Genomic DNA, 27,347 nt, shown 5'->3' on the forward strand with positions numbered 1-27,347 from the left:
AGAAAACAGTTGAGCTAAAACATTGAATATTTTCCATAAGGATTCAGATATAATTCTTGGGGCTGAAGAGTTCAGTGGGCATGGGGAGGAAGTGGGAACAAGTACCGAGTTGGATGAACAACTGCGATCATTGCGAATGGTGGAGCAGGCTCATAGGGCCAAATGGCCAACTTCTGTTCCGAATTACTCAGTTGGGTAAGCTTGGAAAAGCCATTACCTTTTTTTCAGCTTGGAATAATCAAGTGTTCATTGGAGTTCAGAAAGAAATCGAAAATTTTTGGGGTGCTTTAGAGAAGACCTAACTGGGATCAGAAGCTTCTCTTTGAGAAAGGAAGTTTTTTTGGAGCAGTTCAGGGAATAAATTAGTTCATGAGAAAGGTTTAGTTTGCGCAACTTCCAAACAAGAAACGTTTGGGCAGAAATCTGCAGATTGTGAAAAGCTGAGAAAGTCTAAGCTCTCAATTTTGTAAGTAATCATGTCAGGAAACTTCATTATTCACAGCAAAGAAACTGGAGAATTAACTCAAACTTACAAATTAAAAATAGAGGGATGATGTTCCTCGAATTGAGTCATTATGAAAATTAGTGTTAGGAAACAGACAAACTTTAGTTTGCACTGTTATAAGTCTTTCTAATTGCATTCGGTCTTTAGATAGTTTGTTGTTCTCACATACTTATTTTGTGTCATAAATTTCTATTCTGCAGTTAAAGAAATTCTGCAGTCATGTGTGAGTATGTTTCAGTGACTGACCACCATGTTAATTAGAATACAAAAAAAAATCTATCAAGCCAGATTTCTTTCTGGGAATTGACTTGCCCAGTAGTACCATCAGGAGGAGAAAGTGAAGACTGCAGATGCTGGAGATCAGTGTCAAAATGTGTTGCGTTGGAAAAGCACAGCTAGTCAGGCAGCATCCGAGGAGCAGGAGAGTCAACGCTTTGAGCATAAGCTCTTCATCAGGGATAGGGGAAAGAATGGTGGGGACCAAGGAGGCTGAGAGTTAAATGGGAGGGGTATGGGTTTGGAGGGGAAGGTACCTAGAATGCAATAGGTAGGTGAAAGTGGGGTGGGGGGGGGGGGGGTGATGGTAATAGGTTGGAGTGGAGGGTGGAACGGATTGGTGGGAAGGAAGGCGGACAGGTAGGACAGTTCAAATGGGTGGCGCTGAGTTGGAGGGTTGGATCTGGGATAACGTGGGAGGGGAGACAGGTGAGGAAACTGGTGAAATCAACTTTGATTCCTTGGGGGTCTCAAGGCAGAAGATAAGGAGTTCTTCCTCCAGGCATCGGATGGCTAGGATTTGGTGGTGGAGGCAGCCCAGGACATGCATATCCTAGACGGAGTGGGAGGGGTGTTGAAGTGGTTGGCCACAGGGTGGTGGGGTTGTTTAGTGTGTGTGTGTCGGAGATGTTCTCTGAAATGTTCCACAAGTTGGCCCCTGTCTCCCCAATATAGAGAGACCACATCGAGAGCAATGGACACAGTAGCTGAGGTGTTTGGATGTACCATCAGGTCAGAGTAATCCATTGCACAATATTTCAAAAACACTTCAGTGATTGCAAATCATTTGGGGACATTCTGCAATCATGACAGGTGCTATATAAATGTAACCTTTCATTTTGCACTGCATCAAGTTTTATACATAAATTTAGAGATGCAATCATTTTGTAGCAATATTATACAACATGTAGATTTTGTTTTGAAAAGTGCAAAGTACTACATGGAAAACCCAATATTGTTGCCATGACAAAAATATAAATTAACCCTTTCTCATGGGAGACATACACCCTTTTTCTCCTATCCTCATAAGGGATAAGGAGCACTGCATTGTGGTAGATTATCATGCACTTCTTCCCTTACAACGGTGCTGACAATGTTTTAAGCTGATACACTTAAAAGGGTTGGTACCGCTCTACTCAGCAAGTAGCAGTCCTTGAAATAAATGGTATTCAAAATTATTCTGCACATTGGTTGTCAGCACATGGTAAAGGCGAATGTTGTAACTAATACAACAGCAGTTTTATTAAAGCCAGATGACAGAAATTAGAGATTTGTAGCAAAGATGTAATTAGTGGCATAATTACAACTTTCCCTATGCCCAGCATTTTAGCTGTGGTTCAGGGGCAACACAAACTCCTAAGAAAAGGTCCTATGCTAGGGGTATGTAGTGGTTGGGCTGGATATGCTGAGAATGGACCCTCCATACCACACAGTGCAAATGTTGGGAATGAATCCACCTCCTCTTTGCTGACTTGTCCCATTTGCATTTTTCAGGTAGTAGCACTTCAATAAGAACAAGGCATGGTTTCCTTCCATCCTCGGATTCAAACCATGGCACAGTGGCATTGTTACTAGATTAGTAACGAAGAGAAACAGGCTAGTGCTCAAGGGACATGGGCTCAAATCCTATCAGAGCAGATGCTGAAATTTGAATTTAATGACTAAATTGGATGACCTAATAGTGACCATGAAACCATCTGTTTCACTAACGTCTGTCATCCTCTCCTGATCTGGTCTATATGCAACTCTAGATCCACAGCAATGTGGTTGACTTGTAAACAGCTTCTGAAATAGCTTTGCCAGCCACAATATCTGATAAAAAGAATTAAATTGGACAGGCCACCAGAAAAGCAACCAAGAAAGACAACAGTATGTGCAACCCTGTCAATTTTGCAAAATCCTCCTTTTGAACACCTGGGACCTTCTGCCAAAATAGGGAGAGAGAAAGTTGATGGACCGATTAGTCAAGAAATAGCCTGACATTCTCTAGGAGGTACAATTCCAAGAGAATGACCGTACCTCAGATATGGCGACACAATGGTACACAGCTGGGAGGAAGTTGCCGATTACCACCTGTTGCCAAGCCTCAGTTGATGAGTCAGTTCTTCTCTATGTTCAACACCACTTGGGGAGGACACACCTAAGGTGACAAAGGACACCAAATGTACTGATGGTTCAAGACAGGCCCAATAGCACCACTACTGGCTAAATTCTAAAGGACATAAATGCCACACTGGGCCTGTGGCAGGTGATGAGGGAATGAACAGGAAGGAAAATGTAATTGACCTTGTCCTCACCAATCTATCTGCTGTAGATGCACCTGTCCATGACATTAGCAGTTCAAATGACCATTGCAGACTCTTTCTGGAAATGAAGTCCCATCTTCACATTGAGGATCACTCCATGTTGTTAGCACAATCACTATGCCAAATGGGACAGAGCTTGAAAAAAAAACTAGAAACTCTAAATTCCCCATCCGTGAGGTGTTGTGGCCACTGACAGCAGTAGAATTGTACTGAACAGAACCTGAAAACTCATAGCCCAGGTATATCCTCCTCTCTAGAATTAGCACCAAGCCAGGCGATGCAGTCTGTTTCAATAAAGAGTACAAGAGGGCATGTTAGGAGCAGAATCAGCCAAAGCTAAAGATGAGGTGACAACCTGGGTAAGCTACAAAACAGGGCAACTTCCATGCCAAGCTCTGTCAGTAGCTTGCAATAGACAGAGTTAAGCATTCCCAAGACCAATGGACTGGGTCTAAGCTCTGCAGTTCTGCCACACCCTATTGTGAATGGTGATGGACAATGAAACAACTCACTGGAGGAGGACATTTCACAATTCAGTGATAAAGGAACTGAACACGAGTGCAAAAGACAAGCCTAATGCATTTGCACAACCTTCAACAAGAAGTGCCAAGTGGGATGACCCATCTTGGCTTTCTCTGGAGAATCCAGTCTTCAGCCAATCTGATTCACCTCACGATGTATGGAACAACAGCTTAAGGCACAGGATGCTACAAACAGTATAAGCCTGACAACATTCTGGCAATAATACTGAAGACCTGCACTCCAGAACCAGTTACATCCCTAGCCAAAATGTTCCAGTACAGCTACAACACTGGCATCTCCTCAGTAATGAGGAACGATTGCCCAGATATGTCATTTGCACAAAATGCAGGACCCGCGTTCTGATGAGTGCAAGAAGAAAAGTTTCAACTTTAGCAGTGATTATGGTTGTTTGAGGTCAGTCATTTCATCTCCAGGACATTTCTGCAGGATTTCCTCAAGGGAGCATCCCAAGACCAACCATCAATGACCTTCCCTTCATACAGGGTCAGAAATGGGGATGCTCACGAATGATTGCACAACATTCAGCACTATTCAAAACTCCTCAGATACTGATGCAATCACTGTCAATATGCAGCAACACCTGGATAACATTGATGCTGGGTTGATGAGTAATAAGTAACAGTCATTGCACAGAAGTGCTAGGCAATGGTCATCTTCAACAAGAGTGAATCTAACCATCACCCCTTGAAATTCAGCATCATCTATCACCTTCATCATTGATTCCTCCATAACCAGACATTGTGCACCATCTACAACTCACCAAAGTTCCCTCGGCAGCACCCTCCAAACCTATGACATCTGCCATCTGAGAGGACAAGGACAATAGATACATCAGAGCACCATGACTTGGACCTTTCCCTCCAAGGCACAAACCACCCTGTCTTCAAACAATATTGCCATTCATTCAATGCCACTGAGTCAAAATCCTGGAACTTCCTCCCCAAGAGTACTTCAAGTGTCCCTACACCACACACTCTGCAGAGGTTCAGAAAAGCAGTCTCTTGGTCAGTTAGATTGAGCAATAAATGCTGTGCCTCTCACATCCTGTGAATGAATAAAAAAAAAATGAGGTGTCACCTCAAAGTTGAAGGCCTGCTGTTGTGAACACCCACAATGCAAGCAGGAGTGCTTGCCACAGCTGGTAGTGCAGATAGGCTTAAAAACTGAAATTCTGAGGCAGACCTAGGCTTTCAAATAGGAGACCTAGCCGATGGCACATTCTACTCCAGGAAGGAGGGTGGGTGGACATGGGAAGGCAGATAACATGGGGTGGGAGTCACTGTCATTGGTACACCCATCTAACTGGTTTGTAGCCTGCAAGATTAAACCGGCTTGGCTACAAACTGTGTGCCAAGTTTTTCCAGCACTGTTATATCAGGGTTATAGCAGAAGGATGCCTTTAATTGAACAATAATTACCTCTTTAAGAAGCTCAATTAGGCCACCAACATCTTTCCTGCTTGTAAAATCAAGATGGGGGCATGTAGGGCCATAGCATATGCCCTAATGGACAGGTACAACTATCCACATTCCCATTTGTGACTGGCCTGTAAAGCTCAGTATTTCAGCATGTAATCTAGGCTGACATTTCTACTGCTGTAATGAGGGAATACCACAGGTGGCCACAGACAACGTCTTTCAGATATCGAACCTATTCCTTGCCTGCCTTCTCAGATGGATGCAAAAAAAAATCCTGTCATACAACTTTGAAAAAGAGCAGGGGAGTTCTGCCCCAGCGTCCTTGGGCCAATATCTATCTCGCAAATCAACATGACCTGGTCATGATCACACTTCTGTCTGTGGGAGCTTCTTGTGAATACATCAGCTGCCATGATTCCCAGATTACAAAAACGATTACATTTAAAGTATTTTTGTTGTCTGTAAAAGGGCTTTGGGAGGTCATCAGGTGGTGATAAGTGCTATATAACTGCAATTTCTTTCTTTCTTACTTTGCACAAATATGACCAAATGTTTGGAGAGAGAGTTCAGTGGGAGCAGTGTCTTGTTTAACTGGGGTATTAGGCAATTTGCAGAGCAAAGGAATTTAATTTTCCAGGAGGACTATTGCACTGATGTATCCTGATACAGTGACTATTTGGCTCATGTCGCATATCTGGGTTTACTTCCAGATTAGATTATCTGGTGTGTCAAAGGATGAGATGAGTTTATCTATTTCAAAACATGATATTGTCCTGCTTTATTAATAATTAGCACGGCTTCAAGCTATAGTCTCAGGCTTGACAGCTAAGAAGCTCCTTAAGCAACTTTGCTGTGGTAATTAGTAACTCACTGTCTATTAGTCTATAACTTCTGGCACCTTTTGAATAAAGTTACATGGTCGTGTTGTTAGGATTGCTGTCAAATGCCTGAGCCTCTCATCAGATTAAAATGAAAACAATTACTGGAATTAGAAAAAAAAGAGAATACAACAGTTCATTTGCTGAAGCAATTAACCACATCCTTGTCAAAGCTTTGGGCTCCTTACATGTGAAGTGTTTCTAATTCCTTGCTGTACGACACACAGCATGCCTGTGGTTGGTAAGCACTGTGCTAATAGATAAAGCAGAATATTGTCACCACAGCAAACAAGATTTTTATCATATGTCTTGCCACATATTTCAAGTTAGTCACTGACTGTCTAGTCTGGTTCCCCATTTTGGGTTTAGGCAGTGTCGGTGGGATTTGATCTTCTCTCCTTGACCCTGAAGGGCTGGGATTACAATTTTTCCTCATGTCTGGGTTACATTAAAAAGACCCATGTCATTTCTTCTGGCTGGCAACTGCTGTTTTTTTTTTTAAAAAAGCACTTTGTAAAGTTCTAGTGTTTAAACTAAAAACATATTCAACAGCTGACCCTCAAAAAGGTGCAGCACTGTGCTCCCTCATCACTGTCCCTCCGTCAGCACCCGTGCTCCCTCAGCACTGACCCTCCATCAGCACCATGCTCCTTCAGCACTATCCTTCTGACAATGCAGGCTGCAGAGCACAAATATAAGCTTTTACAGTCCTCCTCTATGTTCCTTGCTAGCTTGCAGTCATATTCTCTTTTGCCTATCAGTTTTGTGGTCTTCTTTTGCAATCCTAAATTCTCAAGCTTATTCTGTTTCTGGCAAATCTGCCAAGAAGAATTCATCTTGTTCCTCTGTAACGCCAGGAGGCTTACAAAATACTAATCCTCCAAGAATGGCTGGGTATAGGGGAGGTTCCTTTGTGGCATAACCACACCCAATTTCTTCTCTTTCTGTGAGCAGACTCTCCAAGTGTTCTTTTCTTCTCCATCTCTGTAAACACTTCTGATTTTTAAAAAAAATTCCTATGTCCTAATAATCTTTTCTTGTTGTCACTTTCAGTCTGTGGATTTTCTCCCATGCTCTTTCTGCTTTCATACAGGGTTTCCTACTCTGCTGTTTGGTGCCTAAGTCTCGAAGTCCATCACTTGCTGCTTCCTGTCACGATTGAGCTTCTCTTCAGATTTCTCCCGCACTTTTAGGGTTCATCACTGGGATGACCTGGTCTTATTTTCACCCACAGCTCAGGGCTGTCTCTGGACTTCACTCCTGACACTCCTTTTCACTCACCACCTATTCAGTGGGTCTGGTCACTGTCTGCTATCAGGTCTACATTTTTGTAAATTAACATGAAAACGCCATATTAAACATAAATATATAGAAGACATTGTAAGAAAGGGCATCTCTAGAGCCCAACAGAATTAGGCTCCAATTCGATTTGAGCCAATGTCACTTTGGCATAGTTCCTTAGGTGATCACCCAGGAGCTATTCCCAGAGTAAAAGGCATAACTAATCTCTTACTGCACACACTACATGAGCAAGTGACCAAGCATGGAGACTGGTGCTACTTCTGTTTTAATTTCAGACAGCTAATCACAACATTTCAAGGATCTAATTCCTTCCTTCCTGCACCATCTTTCCAAACACACATTCATTAGCTTTATCCTCTAATTTCTATATCTACGAATATCAAGGACCAGGAATAATCCAGAGGTTAGAACCTTTGAGGTCCTTTTACTAATTTTGAAGTAGTTCTCCAAACTCTGACTACAGGATGACAACTCATTCTGCCCTTGTTGTCAGTACCAACATGGACCATGTCTGCTGGTTTCTCAACTTTCCATCCCCTCCATCCTTTCCCATGGGGTTTAGCAGGCACTGAGCTCGAGGCAACGCCTCAGGTGTTAATCTCCATTACAGATACTGCAGACCAAGAATGCTAAAAAAAAAGGAGAATCTGAAAATGAGAGAAATTAAAAGACAAGAAATACAAAAGTCATTTTGATATTAAGATGGAGGTGGTGTCAGGTGTCTTGATAAGCATTAAGTTCCCAGGACATGATGGGATTAATCCAAGGATACTGTGAGGGGCAAGGGAGGATATTGCTGAGTCCTTGATAATTTTTTAAATATAATTTACTCTCGAGACATGGCTAATACTGGCAAGCTTGCATTTATTGCCCATCCTTAATTGCCCCTAAGTGTCGATGAGATGTCTTCTTGTATTGCTGCAGTCCATGTGCTGTAGGTTGACCCACAATGCCCTTAGGGATAGAGTTCCTGGATCTTGACCAAGCAACAGGGAAAGAACAGTAATACACTTCCAAGCCAGGATGGGGAGTAGCTTGGCGAAGTGATGTTCCCATGTATCGACTGCCATTGTCATTCTGGATGGAAGCATCATGTTTGAAAATGCTGTCTAAGGATCTTTGAGAAATTTCTGCAATGGTTTTTGTAGATAGTACACAGCGCTGCTACTGAGCAGTGGAGGGTATCTGCGCCTTCTAAGTACAAGAAAATAATCCATACAGCTGTCACTCCAAAACTTTTCACCAGCATTAATATCCTATCAACAAACATATCACCTTGATATAAAAGTGGCAAAGTTTGTTTTCCACCTCCCAAGAAAGACCTAAATGCAGTTTGGTAAAAGGCAATGTCTTTTTTTTTAAAGGAAGTTATTTGGATATAGAACTGGCTTGAAGGTAGCTATGAACGGTGGTGTGCCACAAGGATCAGTGCCTGGTCTGCTGCTTTTCATCATTTACGTAAATGATTTGAATGTGATCATAGACGGTATGGTCAGTAAGCTTGCAAGTAATACCAGAATTGGACATGTCGTGGACAGTGAATAAGGGCACCTCCAAGAACAATGGGATTTTTATCAGATGGGTCAATGGGCTGAGGAGTGGCAAATGGAGTTTAATTTAGATAAATGCACAGTGCTGCCGTTTGGAAAGCCAAATCAGGCAGGAATTATACCCTTAATGGTAAGGTGCTGGGAAGTCACTATCCAAGTCACTGTCACTGAACAGAGACCTTGGACTGCAGATTTATAGTTCCTTCAAAGTGGAATCACAGGTTGACAGTATACTGAATGCAACATTTGGTATGTTTGCCTTTATTGGTCAGAGTATTGAGTACAGAGGTTGGGAGGTCATGTTGCAGCTGTATAGGACATTGGTTAGGCCACTTTTGGAACACTGCATGCAATTCTGCTCTCCCTGACATAGGAATGATGTTGTGAATCTTGAAAGGGTTCAGAAAGGATTTACAAGGATGTTGCCAGGGTTGACGCGTTTAAGCTATAGTGAGAGACTGATAGACAGGGATTATTTTCTCCTTGGAGTGCAGAAGGCTCAGGGGTGACCTTATAGAAGTTTATAAAATCATGAGGGGCATGGATAGGGTAAATAAGCAAGGTCTTTTCCATGGGGTGAGGGTGTCCAAAACTAGAAGGCATAGGCTTAAGGTGAGAGATGAAAAATTAAAAGGGACATAAGGGGTGACTTTTTCACGCAGAGAGTGGTGCACGTATGGAATGAACTGCCAGAGGAAGTGCTGGAGGCTGATACAATTATAGCATTTAAAAGGCATCTGGAAGGGTATATGAATAGGAAGGGTTTAGAGGGATTTGGGCCAAATGCTGGCAAATGGGACTAGATTTATTTACGATATCTGGTCGGCACGGACGAGTTGCACCAGAGGGTCTGTTTCTGTGCTGTACACCTCTATGACTGAACAAATCAAATGGAAGAACAATTAATGGGAGTTGTCCAACCACCACCAGCAACCCCACAACCTCTCATAAACATGCCCTGTCTCCATGTCCTCTCCACTATCCAATACTCATTGCCTTCTCTCCCCATGGTTCGACTCTCATCACTTCCTGCTTCACTTCAAGTCTCACTGCAATTGGTTCAGTCCCCAGGCTTCTCCTCCAATCACAGACGGGTTCTCTCCCAAATTTGCTGCTGCTGGGCTCATCAGTCACCTTGTAACAGCGGACATGAGAAAGGACTTCTGAAGTGGGGAGCAGCTTCTTGCAAAAAGCTCCACTTACACTCAAGTATATTTGAAAGTCTGGCTTCAAATGAAATGTAAATAAAACAGAAATATAAAACATTTCAAAAAACAATAACTTTCACTTCACCTAATCCATTTCCTTCTTGTGTATGGTTATGCTTTAATTAAGCCAGGAACCCTATGAAGAAGCCTGCAAAGTAGACGTTGGGCCATATTAAATGGGCAGCACGTGGGGCACCGATGGTAAGTTGGTCACCTAGCGTAGAATTTCTAAAAGGGATAGACAGGTTAGTAAAGTGTGTGGCCAAGTGATCACTGAAATTTAGTGCAGAAAATTGTGAAGCGATTCATTCTGATAGGAACAACCAGCAGAGACAAAACAAAATAAAATTCGAAAGAGGATGCAAGATGCAACAGAGGACCTAGGTGTACATATGCATAGGTAACAGGTTGAAGGTAACAGGACAGGCTGAAAGAGTACCTGGTGCTAAGGAAAAAAAAAAAGAAGAAATGCCATACGAAACAGATAACATGATGTAGATCAGAATCTCCTTTTATAAAACCGATTAAACATTATGTAACAGTAACACTGTCTTTTTTCAAGAATTCATTTACAGATGTAGGCATCACTGCCTGGTCTTTTAAGAGTCAACCACATTTCTGTGGATCTTGAATTACATGTGGGCCAGACCACGTAAGGATGGCAGTTTCCTTCCCTGAAAGGGTTTAGTTAATCAGATGGTTTTTCGAACAATTGATTCATGGTCATCATTAGACTCCTAATTCCAGATATTTTTTAAAACTGAATTCAATTCCACCATCTGCCATGGCGGAATTTGAATGGGGGTCCCCAGAACATTACCTGGGTCTCTGGATTAACAGTCTAGCAATAATACAACTAAGGCCATTGTCTCCCCCTTTCACAGTATTGCTGGCAAACAAACACCATTTCTTTGTTGTTTTCCATGAACAGCAATATTACAATGACCTGTACATTTCACATGCTGTATGAACACAAGAGCACGTAAACAAAGAAGCTGAGAATTCGGTGACAAGTAACCCACATCCTGACTACCCAAAGCCTACCCACCATGTAAAAGGCACAAATTAAGAGGATGGTGGAAGATTACCCACTTGCAGTTCCAACACTCAAAGTTTGACACACGAGGACAAAGCAGCAAATTTGTTGGCACCCCAGCCACCATTTTGAACATTTTATTCCTCTGCTACTGAAGTACTGTACCAACAATATGTACCTTCCACAGAACATACTGCAAACAATTACCAAAGCTCCACCAAAAGCACCTTCCAAATTCAGACCTTTTACCATCTGGAAGGACAAGAGCAGCAGGTAAACCGGAACACCATCTGAAATTTCCTTCCAAGGCACACATCATCCTGAATTGTAAATAGATTGCCATCCCTTCAGTGTTGTTGGATCAAAACCTTTCCTAACTGAACAAAAAAAAACCAAAATAACTGCAATGCTGGAAACCTGAAACAAGAACAGAAATTGCTGGAAAGTCTGAGCAAGTCTGGCAACATCTGTAGAAAGAAATCCAAATTAACACCAAGGTCAGAACAGATCCTTCCTAATTACATTGTAGGTGTACCTACACCCCAAATATTGCAAAGATTCAGGGTGACGACTCTCAATCACCTTCTCAAGGGCAATAAATGCTGGGCCCAACTAGTGACACCCACATCCTGTGATTATGAATAAAATCCTTCCTCCCCAGCTGTTTTACTGAACAAATAATTGCAGCTAAAACATTATCCATCTCTTAATTGGACCTCTGTGTATTCTCTCCTCTTTCTCTCTCTCTCTCACACACACATATTTTGTTTTAGATTGGTGTTAGATCACACTACAGGTCATGCTGAAACACAAAGTATTTTAGGTCCAGTGAAAACTCTGTCGATTCTGAGAGATATAGATCCTTCCAGTAATTTTCTTTAAATCAACCCAACATGGACTGAAGTGTGATTGAGTTCTCTGTTTGCATCATTTTGTTTGGCAGATGCTCTCTTGCCAGCTCACTGCTGACTTTACTTTTGACACACTGTTTTGTACACTTTACCTGATAGTTGCAACTTATGCAGCACTCATATCAGAATTTCCAATTCTGTCCACTGCCAATCACAATTGTCAATTATGAAAAAATAAATTAGAAATGGAACAGATAAACTAAAAGTCAAAGCAACCTGGTGAAAGCTTAAGCAGAATCTGCAGTTTTTCTTCTCTCTAAGCAAGACACACAACAAATAGTGTGTTATTACAGTTTGTGTTCACATAGTGTGTACCTCACAGACACCAGAAAATGAGAGCTTTTCCTATTATTTGTTCTCTGTCTGCCAAATTGCCTTGTGACATTTGGAAAAGGTCAAGCTATAACGCGCAGGGCTGTCACTCCTCAGTAAACTTCCAATACACAGAAAGTCAAGTCTGCCAGAAAACACACCAAAAAAAAACGTCAAAGTGGAACTTTGGCCCATAATTCTAAAAACCACTTTAAAACATGCCTTGGAGAGACACACATTGGGTCACTGTGGTGCAGGACAGCCTGAGCCCTGGATGCAATCATTTATTATTGTTAACCATCATCACAGGGAGAAACAGAATCTGAACTTTTGAAATATTACATGTTACAGGGTAGCAATTCCTGACCAAACAGTGTACATCTTTCAATGGTGAGACAGAGAATCTTGGTTACATTTGTGGCAATCTCAATGCCTATTTCAATGAATCATTGTTTGGTATGTGTGCCCATATTATAATTTGCCTAAATGCTCACCTCTGCAATAGCCATTGCCAGCTGGTACAGGGGATTCCAATTTGCTTTTGATCACAATGGTACAGCTCCCCCATGCACCAGCACAGGTGCCCAAGCCCCATGAATCAGAACCCACTTCTTCCAAACCAATCCTCGAGCCACATTTTCAACTCACAAATCTTATTCACCCTGTGCCAATTTGCTCATGGCTCAGGTAGTAATTGGAGATTACTGTAGTGATTGTAATGACGTCAGCTGGCTGAACCTCAAGAGAATATAAATTCCCTGATTGGACCAGATTAACAGCCCTAATCAGGGAGACCTGGTTGACATAACAAGGCAAATGTCAGAGATATTGTGCCCTGAGTGTCTAACTCAGTGAGATGCTGTGCTATTGTCAAAGGTTGCTCTTCAATGGCGAGCTCCCCCGAAGGGCTGATGCCTGAAACGTCGATTCTCCTGTTCCTTGGATGCTGCCTGACCTGCTGCCCTTTTCCAGCAACACATTTTCAGCCCATGTGATCTCACCTCACTACCCAGTCTTCATAACAGAACCTTGTCAAACTCTTTGCTGAAGACCAAATAGATAATGTCTACCACCCTGCCTTTATCAACCTTCTTTGTCACCTCTTCAAAGAACACAAATCAAGTTATTAAGACACATTTTCCCCACACACAAAACCCATACTGACAATGCCCCAATCAGTTCTTGGCTTTCCAAATGCATGTGACTCTTGTCCCTCAAAAACATATTGGCAGATGGAGGGGTTCATGACTGTTTGAACTACTCTTGGTTTTGAGGGCTTTTTTCAGTGCTCAACAGGATTTACTCAATTCCTTGGGGCAGTAATTGTTGTTTTGTTTTAAAATGTTGTTGCATTGTTTTTGGAACTTGTTGAAACAAAAAGGCCAAAAACAAAAAATACATTGGTATCTTATTGAATGTGGAGCCAACACAATGGGCTGAATGGTCTACTTTTGTTCCTACATCTTGTGGACTGCAAGTGAAACACAGCCTTGAGGAATCACTCTTGGCTATAGGAAACAGGATCTTGGCAACAGTATCTATGCCCTCCACTCGCAAGCTCCACAACCCCACCTCCCTACTCATCACTCTATTTTACTCATTGTATAATCACATTGCTCTTTACTCTTCCCTTGCCCCATGGATCCCTGTACCATGGTGCAGCAGTCCATTTGCTCAACCTCCCTTCAATCCCTGCTCCTGTCGGCACAAGTTAGTAAATCCTCAAACGTTTGTCAATGGCAAGGGGGAGGCTTCTCCTTTTCTACCATCAGGATCCCCATAACTGCTTCACTTGAACTGAAGGGTCTGTTGTATGACTATGCCCCTACAGCATCATGGTTGATCTGATAATTCTCAACTGCACTGTACTCTCTTCTCCCCATAACCCTACTTTCTCTTACTGACTAAAAAAATCTGTCTGTCTATCTCAGCCTTGAACATACTTCACAAGCCAACCACTTCAGCTCAGTGCGGTAAAGAGTTCCACAGATTTACTGCCTTCCAAGACAAATAATTTCTCCTCATCTTTGTCTTAAATAGGTGACCCCTTAATCTGAGATTATGCCTCTGGACCCAGATTCTCCTATAAGAGAAATCAGCCTTTCTGCATCTGCCCTGTCAAGTCATAGATTCCTCAGTGTGGAAAGAGGCCATTCAGCCCATCGAACCTGTACCAACCCTCTGAAGAGCATCCCACCGTCTCCACCCTATCCCATAACCCTGCATTTATCACATCCCCTAAGACTCTTCTACATTTCACCCTCCTGTTCCTGAGAACACTCCAAAGCTGAAGCATTTATCCTAAAAGGCTTGCCTGTTTCATGGAGCAAAACATCCAGGTCGCTTACGGCATCTTTGATGCATCATAGCATCTGGCTCAGATTCTAACTTAGAGTTGAGTCAAAGTTCCTCATGCTGTAGATACTTAGTGCAGACATAGTGACTCTGGATCAGACTGTTATTGCTCCACTCCCAAATGTGACAGCTGTAATACATCATCTGCCTTGCTGTCATTTCTGCCTATTATTTAACCAATTACATACTATCACTTAGCTGTTGCCAGTAATTATACTGAGTAGTTTAACTAGTTAAGCTAGACAATACTTGTATCACCTCAGTGCCACTTTAAATAGCTCCCAGCGTTTAAAGAAATAAAATCTTAAAAATTCACCAATCACCTTCCTGCTCATTTCATGAAATGATAAAGCAGTTAGCAGCTTCTGGAGGCTGAACAAAAACATACAAAAAGCAAAACCTCTTTCCCCCTCTGCAATAAACTGCCACTCTTACTTTGGCACACTTGGGCCACATCACACTGTGCTCCCATACTCTCATCAAAGCTCTACCTTTACAGAGAGCTGATGACTCAAACTCAAACTGCAAGTGCTAAATTAACTTCCTGCTCAATACTTATTCACTTTCAGTTCATTGACAGATAATTGCCACTGCCAGGCAACTTCGATTAACTAGGCTCCTTAACTAGCTTGCAGTTTTTAAGTTCAAAGTCAGAGTCTGCAAACCTTAATTATAGCTCAAGGAAAACTTACAAGAGGAATTTCAATTTGCGCCAATTCCTAAATTTGTACTCAGACCCTGCCCCTATATTCATCACTCATCGATATCTCCTTATTTACCCTTTTGATTTTGAAAACCTCCAATGTCCTCTCAATCTTCTCGGTGGTAAGGAGAACAATCCCAGCTTCTCCAATAGAAGTCAAGTCTTTCATTTCTGGCATCACCTCAGTAACTCTTCTCTGCACCCTCTCCAAAGCGCTGACATCATTCCTACAGGCTAGTGTCCAAAATTATATATAATATTGCAGCTGAGGCCTAAGCAGTGTTTGAGAAACGTTGACCCAACTTTGCTGAACAGTTCACAAATTCCAGGGCTGCGTACAATACAGTAGCCAGAATATCCACAACAAGCTCCCACAAGCAGCATTGTGATAATGATCACATACTTTGGTGTTGTGATGCTGCTTATGGGAGAAATACTGACTCCAGGAAAACAAGAAAAAATTCCCTATAATTCTTCAAATAGTCACTATAGGATCTCTTACACCAGATCAAAGGCCATAGCGGGCCTTGGATTAACATCTTCTCTCAAAGGTGGATGTGCAGCCCCTCTTTCAGCACTGCTCCATTGACACTCCAGTGCCCCGTCACCACCAGCCCTCTGACAGTGCAGCCACTAGCCCTTCCCTTCTGAACAATGCAGCCTTTCCTCAATCTGGACCCTCTGGCAGCACAGCCCTCACTCAGAGCCAACTACCCCAATAGTGCAGCATGCTTCTCTGACAATACGGCACTCTCAAAGTACTGTTCTTCCATTTTTTATACATTCTCTACAATATACATGCTCCGTCAGACTGTATTCCCTCAGTATATTCCCTCCAACAGGGCAGTAAGCCCTTAGCACTGACCCTCTGACAGGCGGTCTTCCCTCAGTTGTGCACTGGGGAATTTCAACCAATATTATTTGCTCAAGTCCCAGAGTGAAGCATGAACTCATGACCGTGTGACTCAGAAGTGAGCGTGCTACCCACCAAATCATGGCAGGCACCAAACCAGCAGTCTCAGCACAAAGAAAAAGTGGAAACTAGAACTTAATTTGGAAAATCTATCAAACAATAATCATCTGTATCCAGATCAGGAATAACTTAGCAATATACTTCGGATAGAAGAAATCCTCTAATACCCAGCACATGTCACTTGACAGTGGAATATGTAGTCATTGTTAAGCAGTTGATGGCATATGCCAGAACTAACAACATTTCCTCTTGGCACGCATACTGGTTATAAAATATACAAGTGTAACAGAGGCCCTGACCCATATATGATAAAAGCAATTGCCCTGGAGGCTCACATCACATTACAAATAGTGATCTTTCTACATTCCTGAGGTGGTATCTCCCAATTCTAGCCATCTATTATGCCAGCATGGCAGAGAAATCCATTGCATAACACCAGTGGGCAGAGTTCATAGGCCCAAACTGTTTCATCATGTGATAGTGTTGGTCACCAAAGGGGGAACTGAATTTTAAGTCAAAACAGTATATGTGCCTGTGATGCCATGTTGCTTAAATTAAGCAGGCACCAGTTGTTTGCCAAACACAAAGAAAATCTAAGTTGTTCCTGTTGTTGGATTATAATTAATGAAATAATTAGGATGAGGAATAGGAATAGGAAAAACTACACCAGCAACACACTAACATCAACATGTTTGTACTCCTTTAAACACATAGACAAACACAGCATCATAAAATATTATACATTATTCACTAATTTAACCCTTTAAAATGCCCTTGGGCCAATGTACATTGTCCCTTTTCTGAAATTCTGCAATTGCTTTTCCTCTTTGCTATTACTAAGTATCACTGGCACAGCCCACTTAATGTGACAAGGCAACATGGTTTGTCTAAGTCAATGCCAACAGTATTGCTGTATCTTTTTCCATTTCATTCCAATCAGCAGCCTCAGGGAGAGATCAGTCAGAAGGGCTGTTTCCTTGGAACTACTACAATACAACATTTCTTGAAATTAATTGATTTTTAAGCATAATTCATTCTCAGAAAACTTCCATTACTCTCTTTTTTGACAGGCTTTTAATTATTTTTTTTCTCAAATCAAAAGAATGTGTCCAAATGATGTCTTCTGGAATTGAATCTGAGACAAGGAGAAAGGTAAAAACAGATTAAATGTAAACAGCGTCTCTCTTCAGGAAAGTCTGATTTTGCTCAGCTTTAGTCTGTTTGCTGCATTTAAGAGAATTCAGAACACATGTTTCAAATATGTGTTCCCTTATGCACTCATTTATCATCATCCAGATAAAGGCAATCTCAGATTTCAACTCCACATTCTACAACAAATTTCTTGCAAAAAAACATTAAGTATCACAGAGTTCTTTCAAGACATATATGATGTTCCCAAATTGTTTGCTGCAAAGGTGCAAGTGAATTATAGAAGAGTGCAACATTTTGTCATTTGTTGGCCAAAAACAAGATTGGACTGAAGCAACCACTCTTCTCCAAAGAAAAATAAATCCCAAGTGTTCATTACAGCACATTTTCTCTTCACAAGGATGCATCCAGGAGCAACTACATTCACTTTGGACTTTAAAAGAGTACAACAATGACAGTCAGTTGCACATAACCTTCTGCAGAAGCAGGACTTGCACTTCATCACTAAACTTAAATGGTTTATCTTATTTTTCTTGCCTCTCACATTCCCTTTGTTACCACATCCTCAAATGTTAAGATTCAGCTCGGTTGAATTGAAGTATTAAACATGAGCAAGCAGAGGTTTTACCCTAATGGGATGAGGTCTGTTCTAACCTTCATTGGGTGCTTGCAGATGCCAGTGCTGACTGAAGCTCAGAAAAGTTGCATAGCTGCGAGCATTTATTTCTGAACACACTTGAGTATTTTGTTTGAAAAGTTTAATGCATTTTGTGGCCCCCCCATTTATTGATTTGGAGCATGCTTCTGCTCATCTTTGAGGATTCTCCTCATGCAAAGCCAAAAGGGCAAAGTGTTTTCAACTATCTGCCAATGCCCCTCTCAAATCAGCAGTTCAGAAGCACACAGAGATGAAGCCTGAAGGAAAACTCCTCAGTTTTTCTTCACTCTGTTCTGTTTAGAATGGGGGTTGGTATTTGGTGGCTATTCCCTTTGGGATCAGCAGCAATCAATAAAATCAGCAACCCAGCATTGTAGGCACTCACTTATTCATCACCAACCCCAAGGCACATTGTATTGCTGTAGCGGCTAGCCCACCATGCTGACTGTAGGAATCACTGACAAACTCTTATTGGCTGGAATGACATTTTCTTTTGTTTGGAGGCCTGGGGACGTTAGATAAATTCCACAAAGAAACTGAAATTGCTGCTAACTAGGAAAAGCTGTAACTATCTGAAATTGTCCAAAAAAGAAAACTTTCAACAATGCCTGAATGAAAATCAATTCTGTAGCAGTCAGCAGCCAAATGAAACTGGCTAGTTTAATGTTTTTGGGAACAGGCTAAGACCAAAGATTACTGTAGCACCTCCTTGAAAAGTTATTTGGCTGACACCACCTTCCACACATCACGCAAGGTTTATGTCTTCCGAAGCAATAACAGAATTATGCAACCCTGTCTCATGAACACGTCTCAAGATAAGAGGATCCTCATATTGCTCACAAAGAATAGGTTTAGTGGTCAGTCAGGAGATCTTATCTCTTTTATAGAACTGCATTCTTAAATTATCACTGTTAAAAAACACAGCATTGTTTGTGAACTTTCATTGATCAAGCTTACGTATGTCTTTCTACAAACAATAGGATTTGTGATAAATTGGGATAGCAATCCTTCCACTTGTAGTGAAACCTTTGAATATTTCTTGAAAAATTCTTTTGGAATATGGTGGTGACATTCCTATCTTCTCCTTTGAAAATGGGCACAAGAGACATATCAATTATCTTGATCACATAACAACATACTAGGTACATAGGCACGGCTGCAAAGGCAAGTCCAAGAGAAAGAAAAAGATTATGGACTACTGTAGCACGTTTTACAACTTTGGAATGTCATAAAGTCCTTTGCAGCTTGTTTTAATGTAGAAAACGTGATAGTCAACTTTCAAAGTGAGATGACACAAATGACGATAAGATACAAAAGAAACAATCAGTTTTGGCATATTGATTCACAGAATCATTACTGTGTAGAATAAGGCCATTCAGTCCATCATGCCTGTATTAACGGAGGGGTAAATATTAACCAGGACAGGAGATAACACTTCCTCCTCAATCCTATTAAAACGTTCCTGTAAGATCTATGACATACACTTGAGAGCATTGTAGGTTAGTGATTTTTGAGAAGATTTGTAGCTCAGGTTTATTATAAGTATGTAAGTTAGCTCGTTGAGCTTGAAGGTTTGTTTTCAGATGTTTCATCACCATACGAGGTAACATCATCAGTGACAGTCTCCAGTGAAGTGCTGGTGGTATGTCCCACCTCTCTATTTATGGTCTTGGTTTCTTAAGGAATGTGATGTCAGTTCTGATTTTTTTTCCCCAATGGGACGTAGATAGGATCTCAATCAATGTGTTTATTGATGAAGTTCTGGTTAGAATGCCATGCCTCTCAGGATTCTCATGTGTGTCCTTGTTTTGCCTGTCCTAGGATGTGTGTGTTGTTCCAAAGTGGTGTCCTTCTTTGTCTGTATGTATGGAAACTAGAGATGGTGGGTCATGTCTTTTGGTGGCCAGTTGGTGTTCAGGTACCCTGGTGCCAGGTTTCCTGCTAGTTTGTCTGATGAAGTGTTTTGTACAGTTCTTGCATGGTGTCTTGTAAATGACGTTAGTTTTGCTGGTAGTATCTAATGGATCCTTTTGGTTCATTGGTTGCTGTTTAAGTGTGTTGGTAGGTTTGTGGGCTACCATGATGCCAAGGGGTTTGAGTAGTTGGGAAGTCATTTCTGATGTGTCTTTGATGTAAGGTAATGTGACAATAGTTTTTGGGTTATGTTGTGTCTGCTTGTTTGGGTTAGTTTCTGAGGAATTGACAGATTGGGTTTATTGGGTACCTGTTTTTCTTGACTACATTGTACAGATAATTTTCTTCTGCTTTTTGTAATTCTTGGGTGCTGCAGTGTGATGTAGCTCATTGAAATAATGTCTTGGTGCAGCTCTGTTTGTGGGTGTTGGGATGATTGCTTCTGACGTTAAGCATTTGGTCTGTGTTCATTGTTATTCTGTAGACTTTGGCTTGTAGCCTTCCATTAACTGTACGTTCAACTATCACTTGGGAAAAAAAAATCTGGAAATGACATCACCCAACTTAAGAAACCAAGACCTATAAACAGGGAGGCGGGACATACCACCTGCACCTAACCAGAGATGCTCACTGATGATGTTACCTAATGTGGTGACAAAATGTCTGAAACAAACCTTCAAGCTCAGCGAGCTAACGTACCTAAGTATTGTAGGTATTTGTTCAGTGTGTCAGCCAAGGCAAAACACCTCTGACAATGCAGAATTTCCTCACTCATGTACTGCAGTGCCAGCCTGGATTTTATCGCAATAGATTTGTGAAAAAAAATTAAAAGGAGTGGAGTTTCAATCAATAACAGTGAATAGATGTAAATATCAAGACCTTGAGTTAGATGAATCCTTAAAAAGTGAAAAAAAGAATAGATGAAAATGGCTGTAAAGGAAGATAAATCTAAGATTTGAATTCAATACGCAAGAAAATTAAATGGAAAGAGAAAGAAGTGATGATGAATTTACAAGGTAGGGCACAGTTGGAGGATTTATATAGCTGAGTTTGGAAAGGTAGAAGAGTTGTGGACAGATGTATGACAAAATATTTAGAAGTACATGTGTTTTAGCAGGGAATAGAAGTTAGAATTATGAAAAGAGGCTTAATTTAAAAATTAAACAGCTTAATTAAATTTCTCACTGGGATCAAGGATAAACAGAGAATAAAAATAGACTTTCACAAGTGCAGAGGGCCTTGAGAAGGAAAACACAAAGATTGTTTTATGTAGTTTCCTAATCAGAAACAAGGCACGAGGGAAAGACTAAAAGACACAAGTTCACACAATAGATTATTCAAAACTGAAGTGATTTGCCAAAAATGCCAATCAAGTTGATGACCATGAAATCAAAATCAGCAATACAAGATGATTTTTGGGTAAAAGCAAGAAATCAGGGATTATAGCACCATCTGGACCATATGGTGGGCCAAAGGACCTACTTAAGTGCTGTATATTCTATGGTTCCACAAAATATTAGACAAAGAAGAGCTTTGGCAATGGATGTTGCAGATCATTAAACATGGTGGCCAGAGGGATTCTTCCTTGTCTACTCTATAGTGAGAACTTTAATAAGAAGGCCATCGAAAGCAAATTCCACACCACCTTTGGGGTACTGCCTTGTAAACAAAGCATTCCCATTCGCATGCCTGTGGGTGGAAGAATTCACAACATTATTTTGTTACAGCCCAGCGATACCTGGCAATCAGCCTTTGGACCTAGTCGTTAAACATGCTGCAACTGTACACAATGCTACTGAAACAATTCTTTCTTTTTCTTAAATAACTAACTGAAGAGAAAATATTTTCTGAGGTTTTCCTATGCTGCTAGAAATTCTTCTTTCTCTTGATCATGTTCATAACCTTAGTTAGGAGGTCGTCATGGAACAATGATAATGTCATTGGAACACCAATCCAGAGGCCTTAGCTAATAGCCTGGGTACACTAGTTTAATTCTTGCAATGGAAGCTAGTGGAATTGAAATTCAATTCATAATTCTGGGATTGAAAACTAGTCTCAGTCATGGTGACCATGAAACTATCAATTGTTGTAAGGTTGTTAGTGCTCTTTAAGGAAGGAAATCTGCTGGCCAGTATGTGACTCCAGACCCACAGCAATGTAGGTGACTCTTAACTGTTCTCCACACTGGTCTAGCAGTCACTCAGTTCAAGTGGAATTTGAAAATGGGCAACAAATTTTGGTCTTGTTAGCAAAGCCCAAGAACACATGAAAAAATAAATTTTAAAAATTGCAAGAATTCTGTGACTAGTACTTGCAGACCATTTTGACCTAATCAGCCAAAGGTTGTGTAAGTGGGTTTCTAAGTTTAGTCTATAATAAACAAATGCGCTGGCAGTAAAGCTTGCAATATTAGAAAATGGAATATCGGAGACATTGGAAAGAAACAAAGATGGCTAACAACTCACAACCCATCTTACTGATCATGTCATCAACTATTCTTCAAAAAAAGTTCATTATTCCATACAAACATCTCCATACATTGAAGGTTTAGTCAATCTCACTCTGGATACATGACATTATAGAAGGAACATTTGGCAATGCAGTTGCATGATTTAATTGGTGACGTATTGAAGGACAATATTCAGCCCATCACACCTATGCCATCTTGATAAAAGAGCTTTCCAATCAATCTACTCACCTGTTCTGTCCCTGTTGCCTTTCAATTTTCATACCATCAAGCTTTGATCCAATTTGCTTTGAATGTTTTACTGCTGAATTCTTTTCAAGCAATGTATTCCATTTTTTTTTAATATCACCTCATTTCACCTCCGGGTTTTTTGGAATCTGTGACCCCTTACTCATTATCCGAGAATAACACACAAGCTCTGCATGAAATTGCCCTGTAATCTACTAAAGGCAATTCCCTTTAATAATTCAGTAATTAGAACAAGATTAAAGCTTTGTTTGGTTCATACTGTTAAACAGCACTGCACTGTATTATTGGAGCTCTGACAAAACTTTTGCATTATAAAAACAGTCAATAATTTCACAAAATGGTCAATTCGTCAAAGTGAATTGCAGCTGCAATCCAAATGAGTTTATATCTGTAAATCTGGTCATTTTCTTACACGTATCCCTTTAGTGACAGTGGATGCTGCCTGACCCACTGTGATCTCCAGCATTTGTTGTTTTCAGTACAGATTCCAGCATCTGCAGTAATTTGTTCCTAGTGAAAAAATCTTTGATGTGTTAAACCAAAACAGCATTGCACTACATTGTCTTATATCTCAATCTGGCAACCATGCTGTCACCCACTCTTTGTTTTCTTTCAGTAATTAGCAGATATTCACCTTGCATAGTATTTTGTTATTTACAGCAGAATGGTGCATCTTTCTCACTGAATGTTGCCTCTGTCCCAGAGTCTCAGTAAAATTGGAACCTGATGATCTTATTTCTCCTTCAACTTCAGAACCCAAAGACTGAGTCATGTTGAAAATATTCAAAGTTGTTTGAACACCAATGACTGATTCTCTCCTCCAGTCACCTGCTGATACTGTCCAGGTGTTTCAAGGGTATCTTCAGGCACTAGAACTCAGACAGAGAAAAACCTCTGCCAACCCTTTGTCTGGGATTGTGCATTCTTCACACAGATGGTGGATCACCACATTGCAGACAGCATTTCAATCTCACTTCTGAACAATTGCTTCAAATGCCATGAAAAAATTCAAATATATGTGATCAAAATGTGAAGTCATACTACATAAATTAATACTTAGTACATTTACAGGAATGATGCCTTAGAAGTTATTTCCTAATCATATTATCATTCCTATTACACAAAAGCCTGGATTCATGGTAAAAGGAAAAGTATTTTTCACTCACTCATTAGCATGCAGATACAATGTACAATACCCACTGTTCAAAGATACTCACTATCCATGCATGTTGGCATGTGATATGTATTTTATTAACCAAGTCCACCCAACTTAACCCTCACCCAAACAAGAGTGGTCAAAAATTTCTTCATGGAGTCAGTGCCTCTGTCAATGGAGTGCTTCACCCATTAACTGCTGTTAGACAATGTGGTCTGCACTTCTCCACTGGGACTTGAATCGTGGGTGTAGTTGAATTTAGGATGCTTCTCTGGAAAAAGTGGCAGAATTGTGGCAACTGGAGAAATGAGTGATCACTGGAAAATCCTCAGGATGCTGCTAATAGCAAACTATTTACTGCAAACTTAAGCAATATTACTTTCGACAAATTCCGATGACAGTGATAAATACGATACTCTTCAGTAGGCAGTTTGCTTATAATGAGGTATTTCTGCTTTACTTGCCAAAATGACAAAGGCCTTTCAAAATAAAATGTTGGTTTGGTGGTGATTTTATAGTATGAGAGAGTCACAGAGCACAGAAGGAGTTCATTTAGCACATTATGTCTGCTCAGCTCTTTGAAGGGGTTATCTAATTAGTCCTGCTCTTTGGCAAAGCCTTGCCAGTTTTCTCTTTTTAAGTATTTATTTAGTTCCCTGTTGAAATTAACTATCAAATTTGATTTCACTGACATCTTAACTTTGAGTAAAAAGGCAAAAAAAAAACTGAAATAGACTCGGTTTTTAATTAAACATTTAGAAGGTTGGGCCCAGTAAGAGGGGCAAGTATTTAAGGTCAATGCCGTGAAACACAAATCTTGCTCTATCTTGAATAAGGTACAAGATAGCTGGACTGCAGAAGGCATGAAGTGGCCCACATTATTTATATTCCACTCGGAGCCCAGGTGCTAGAGCATTTCACCCTACAATATTTAAATACTGACAGCCCCATCTCGGATAAAGAGCTTATGCTTGAAACATCGATTTTCCTGCTCCTCGGATGCTATGCTGCCTGACCGGCTGCGCTTTTCCAGCACCACACTCTCGACTCTGATCTCCAGCATCCTCACTTTCCTCCTAAACCCAGCTGGCAGCCCACAGTAATTTGGATCACGTGCTATCCTGTCACGGTGAACAAATAAAAGTTTATTGCATTCAAATTACTGAGCACCTTCCACAACCTCAGGATGTCCCAGAGTGCCTTCCAACCAATCAAGGAGAAAGTGAGGACTGCAGATGCTGCCAATCAGTCACGTCATTTTTGAAGTGAGGCCACCAATCTAATAAAGGAAATTCACAGCCAGTTTCAGCACAGCGAGAGCCCACATACGAAACAAATGTGATAATAATTAGTTTTCTCTTTTTAAATTATACTGGTTGAGGAGTAAGGATTGACCCGGATGCTGGCAAGTACTCTCCCTCTCTTATTCAAAATTGAACTTATACACCTGAATAGACAGAGTCAGAAGCCTCACAACACCATGATATAGTCCAATAGGTTTAGTTGAAATCATGAACTTTCTGAGTGTTGCTCCTTCATTAGGTCACCTGATGAAGGTGCAGCGCTCTGAAAGCTTGTGATTTCAAACACACCTATTGGAGTATAACCTGATATCGTGGGATTTCTGACTCTGTTGACCCCAGTCCAACACCAGCACCTCCACATCATGACTGGACTGACACAGCTTCCACTTTGTAGTTCTAACTTGCAAATGAGATGTTAAAAAGGCAGTTTTCCCTCAGGACTGACACTCGAGCAGGGCACTGCTCCTCCAGGACTGACCCCAAAATGAATCAACACTCCCTCAATGTTGATACAGGCATCCTGAGTATCTGTAGGTAATATATTGTCAGGCAGATAGGTTAACTGCTTGATGATGATAATGCTGCATCAGAATGGGAGGCTCAGTAAAAGAAAAAGGGAAGTAAAGGAAGTTGAAATAATTAGAGAAAATTCTAGCTACTTCCAAAATGATAATTTTAGGAACTGTTGATACTGGACTTTAAAATTCTGAACTCTCCCTTTTGTTCCTTTGTGCAAAACATCAGTTTTATTTCTCAGACAGTCTCACATATATTTTCTACTGTCTTTATTAAACAGCATAATCCAAAAGGGGCAGGCTTTACTGTCAGCCTCTGAAATAATTCACTTTAATGGACTAGTAGCTCCTGATAAAGCTGATGAATTTCTGTGACACTGCAGTATGGATGATCTGTTTCTCGATGATGGAGAAATGTCGATTACTCTAAGTGAGTCTAAGCTACTCTCATTTAATCCTGGGACTGGAGAAAACCAGACAATGCTCAGTTATCAATAATACAGTACCATGTTCCGTTGAAGCACATCAAGGCAGGAATATTGCTCCTTTTTCAGATGCTCCGATAGATTAACCTGTATAATACACACACTGACAGGAAAATAGAGGAAAAGTGTTCCAAGAGTTCAGCCTGAAATGTGAAATATGGGGATTAAGGTGGTAGGGTGGGAGGGATTGGTCACAGGTTTCTTTGCTACCACAGATAACCTATCAAAGTTTAATGCATCACTTAGAGTAAAGGTCTGGAGACATTATTGACTTTCTGGTTAAGTGCTCTACCATAATGATTCACTCCAAACTAATAGGCTGAGTGCAAACTGAAAACCATCACTTTGGAAACCATTGTCGTCCTTCCAACCATAAACCATTTCACCACTCTTAAAGATTTGGTGACAGAATTTCAGACTCAGACTTTTCATTAACAACATTCCTTTGCCTTTTATTGACTGAGAAAAACCAAGGAAAATCAAACAGGCTTTCATTCAAATTATCTTGGACCTGATCATTGAACTGCAGTGCAATCAACACCCAGCACTCGTGGTCATTTTCTTTTTGCACCATCCTTTTTTTGCCGTGAATTATTCTGGTATTTTTTTCTGTTATTTGGTTTTCTCTCCTCTCGCATTCTCCAAACCATTACCTGGGTGATGTGGCATCCTTTGAGTGATAGAATGTATCATAGCACCAGTGAGTCACTGCTACCAAGACTGTACCTGTCATGGTGTTGTCAATGATTTTAATACTTATGTCGGGTGATGCTTGGCAATTTCCCCAACCAAACACTGTCACTTTAAGAACAGAAGGAATAATGAACAAGGTAGTGAGAGCCTTTAGCTCTCATTAGTTTCAGGACAATACAGGCAGAAGCCCAGAATAAACAAACGCACTAACTCTTTCTCATCAGGGATATCCATAAAACACAATGAGGCTGACAGGAGCAATGAGCAGGAAAACAATTAATACAAGTCTTAAACCGACATTACCCCACCTTACAAACTCACACTTCACAGATGCTGTAACAATTGTTAATTACCAATTGCTAGATTCTCATTAGCTCAAAATATAAGGATATGGGGCAAAGTCAGATTCTTGGGCTTAGGTTGCGTATCAGCCATGATCTCACTGAACATGTAGTACTGTGTACAGATTTGGTTTCCTCAT

General features: G+C 40.8%; 1 protein-coding gene across 21 annotated transcripts in view; it reads right to left on the reverse strand.

Annotated features, from left to right (window-relative positions):
• bnc2 (basonuclin zinc finger protein 2) overlaps positions 1–27,347 on the reverse strand; it is a 583,190-nt gene that overhangs the window by 228,349 nt on the left and 327,494 nt on the right. Inside the window, exon 1 of one of the 21 annotated variants that reach the window (XM_072589055.1) lies at positions 2,801–2,920. The exons of the other annotated variants lie outside the window; for them this stretch is intronic. The gene's annotated coding sequence lies outside the window, so the exon portion shown is untranslated. Of the gene's footprint in view, positions 1–2,800; positions 2,921–27,347 lie in introns of those variants that run through there. 21 annotated transcript variants of the gene reach the window in all.

This window comes from Chiloscyllium punctatum, chromosome 2, assembly GCF_047496795.1.
Source record: "Chiloscyllium punctatum isolate Juve2018m chromosome 2, sChiPun1.3, whole genome shotgun sequence".
NCBI lineage: Eukaryota > Metazoa > Chordata > Chondrichthyes > Orectolobiformes > Hemiscylliidae > Chiloscyllium > Chiloscyllium punctatum.